The sequence below is a fragment of the Pteropus vampyrus genome, unplaced genomic scaffold (genome assembly GCF_000151845.1).
Source record: "Pteropus vampyrus isolate Shadow unplaced genomic scaffold, Pvam_2.0 Scaffold80, whole genome shotgun sequence".
Classification (NCBI taxonomy): domain Eukaryota; kingdom Metazoa; phylum Chordata; class Mammalia; order Chiroptera; family Pteropodidae; genus Pteropus; species Pteropus vampyrus.
In genome coordinates, this window is record NW_011888861.1 from 1,266,056 (window position 1) to 1,269,647 (window position 3,592).

At 35.9% G+C, this 3,592-nt stretch overlaps 1 pseudogene; it reads right to left on the bottom strand.

Annotated features, from left to right (window-relative positions):
* Positions 1-1,723: 1,723 nt before the first annotated feature.
* On the bottom strand, positions 1,724-2,484 carry LOC105293927 (annotated as a pseudogene).
* Between the last annotated feature and the right edge of the window lie 1,108 nt (positions 2,485-3,592).

Sequence of the window (3,592 nt, forward strand, 5' to 3'; positions counted from 1 at the left end):
TAATTAGTAAATTCAGAACTGCCTTGTGTCAAGGCTTCAGTTGCAATTTTTTTTTGGAAATGATGACTTCATCATTATTTGTGTAGTACATTCCTCATTGACTGTCTCTACACTACAATCATATTATATAGCATATACAATATTCGCTTTAAAAAATTTAGTGATAGGTTTAGAAAAAATAAATGAAATCAAGTAGTATTTAGAGATCCACTGGGTTGTCTCCTATCTAGTGTCTTGGGAATTCCTTCTACTAAGTAAACTTTCTTCTTCCTTTTTGGAGAACACAGGAGCTCTGCATTCTGATGGAATACTTAATATGTGACTGGGAGAGGGGTCAAGGCTACTCTTCTTGTTTGTCCTATTAAATCTGATGAGTTGATGAAGTCAGCAGGCTAAAGACATGATCAAGAAGAATTGTTTGGGATAAGGCATGATTTTTGAGAAAAAGGCCAAAGAACTTTTAAAAAAACGTTTCTAAGGAAATTTTTATATTTTTTTATTATTAAAAATTATTGGGGTGATATTGATCAACAAAATCCAATAAGTTTCAGCTGTACACTTTAACAGTAAGGCATATACGTATTTACACTGTGTGTTCACCTCCCATAGTTAGGTTTTTTTCTGTCACCACATATTTGATGCCCCATCTACCTCTCCACTCCCTGCTACTCTCTGGTAACCACTAGTCTATAGTCTATATCCATGAATCTCTGTTTGTTTGTCCTGTTCATTTGTTGCTTTTAGGTTTAAATCCCACATATAAGTGATATCCTATGATTTCAACTTTATCTGTGTGGCTTATTCCCCTTAGTATGATTCTCTCGAGGTCCATCCATGTTGTCGCAAATGGCAGTATTTCATCTCTTCTTATGGCTGAATAATATTCCATTACATATATATGTACTACAGCTTCTTTAGGCAATCATCTATCTTAGGACATGTCAGTTGCTTCCATGTCCTGGCCACTGTAAATAATGCTGCTATGAACATCGGTATGCAAATATCTTTTCGGATATGAGTTTTCAAGTCTTTGGGGTAAATACCCAGTAGAGGGATTTCTGAATCATATGGTAGTTCAAGTCTTAATTTTTTGAGTAACCTCCATATTGTTTTCCATAGTGGCTGTACCAATTTGCAGTCTCACCAGCAGTGTATGAGGGTTCTTTTTTCTCCGCATCCTCTCTAACATTTGTTATTACTTGTTCTGTTGATTATAACTATTCTAACAGGTGTGAGATGGTATCTCATTATGGTTTTGATTTGTATTTCCCTAATAGCTAGTGAAGTTGAGCATCCTTTCATATGTCTGTTGGCCATTTATATGTCTTCTAGGGAGAAGTGTCTGTACAGGCCCTCTGCCCATTTTTTGATTGGATCGTTTGTATGAGTTCTTTGTATATTTTGGATAATAGGCCCTTAACGGAAGCATTGTTCGCAAATATATTTTCCCATTCGGTTGGTGGCCTCTTTGCCTTGCCGACGGTTTCTTTTGCTGTGCAGAAGCTTTTTAATTTGATATAGTTCCGATTTATTTATTTTTGCTTTTACTTCCCTGTCTTTGAGGTAAAATTCATAAAATCCACTTTAAGTCCAAGGTCTGTGAGTTTAGCACCTATGTTTTCTTCTTTGCAATTTATTGTTTCAGGTGTTTTTTTCCCCCTCAATTCAAAACAGGCACTGTTCAATAACTGACCAGATTACAAAAATAACCATAGTAGATACCTTAGCTTATCCTTCTAAAGAGTCTGTTGATCCGGTCTTCTCTGTTGCCAGTGCGTCCACCTTCTACAAAATGGGTGGTCTTTTTCTTCATTCTACCATAGTTAGAGACAACTTGAAGGGCCCTAGGAAGTTTGCTTCTTTGAAGCATTTTCCAACAGTGTAGATCTCATGAATCAGATCCTCCGTGCAGATGATGCCGTATTTACCAAGAGGACAAGCAATCAATGTGTTATCTGTCAGGGCAATTTATTTTTTGTAGATTTTGCCATAACCACGCTTGTAGACCAATTCATTGACTGACTTCAGGTTTGAGTACCCCCAAGCAATGTACTGCTCCATGATCCTCAGCATGTTCATAGAAGCTTTGTTGAGCTTAACAAAGGTGCCATTAAAGATCTGGCGAAGGCGAAGAAGCTGCAGCACCTTTCGGACCTTGGGGCTCGCATCGCTGATGCCTATGATCCTAATGACAAATGCCAATTTTGGTACATAGAAGTTGCCAGCTTTTCTTGCCATCCTAGACATCTGAATCTCAGTTCTGTACATCTCCCTATATTCTTTGTGATAGTGCTTAACTTTTTCATAGATAAGCTTCTTCTTTGACTTTCAAAGCGTCTTTTGAGCAAACTTCTTTCTCTGGCACTTGATCTCCAGCTCTGCGAAATTCCTTCGCTCTTTCTTAAGGATTTCTGGCACAGAAGGAATCTTCTAGTCTTCTACACTCTCCATGGTTCCAACTGGAAAAAGAGGAAGTTGGGGCATATTTCAGGTCTTATATTCAGGTCCTTAATCCATTTTGAGTTAATTTGGGTGTGTGGTGATAGACAACAATCTATTTTCAGAAAGGACTTTTTAATTGCACTAATAACTAATGAAGTGGAAGCATATTAGCACTGACAAGAATCCAGCTGAGTCTTTAGTAACATCGTAACTTTTTCTTCCTCTGAAAGTGGCAACATTAGTGTTAATCTGAGTTCATTTTTCTTTTTTTTTTTTAACGTCTACAGCACCTGGTCTTCCTAGATGGTCTCCCACCCAAGTACTAACCAGGCCTGACCCTGTTTAGCTTCCAAGATCAGACGAGATCGGGCACGTTCAGCATCCTACTTTGGATTAGTTCAAAATGCAAAGTATTAACACCATATCATAAAGTTTTATTGGGTATGAAAAATAGGTATATTTAAATTCATTTAGAATGAAAATTTCAGAAAATAGGGCAAGTTTTATTGTTTCAGACCAAACTATTATAACCAAAAATTATTTTTGCCATCATTATTCTATGTCATGTTAGGGGAAATCGTATACCTAATAATAGTACTCCCAGGCACCAAGTAAAGCCCTATATATGTTAACTCATTTTATTTTACAAAAATAGTGAGAATATAATGCATGGAATACTTTAAGATGAGGAAACTGAGCTTTAGAGAAGATAAGAGACCTGTCCAAAGGATATTCTCTGGCTTTGAACCCAATCTTTCTAATTTATGAAATGCCTAAATCTATGTCATGTTAGCATTTCACTGCATTGAAACCATGTGATAAATTGGGAAGAGTTCTGGATTAGGAATTGGGAGATCTGTGTTCTAATTCTAATACTGATCTCACTTTGCCTTTGAAATAGTTTTTTTTTAAACTAATGAACAGAATATAATTAAACTTATATAGACTAAAAGAAGTTGTGCTTTTAAGATGTAACGTTTATCTCTTCATACAACATGTGATGTATATATTCCTTTCTTTCTGATTATGCTTTTGTCTGAATTGCCAGTTCTCTCATAAGTTTACACAAAGAAAAATGTTTAAAAAATAAGAATAAGACAGTTTGCATAAAGAGACATTCTAAAAAATGATATAGATTCTAGTCAAAAGA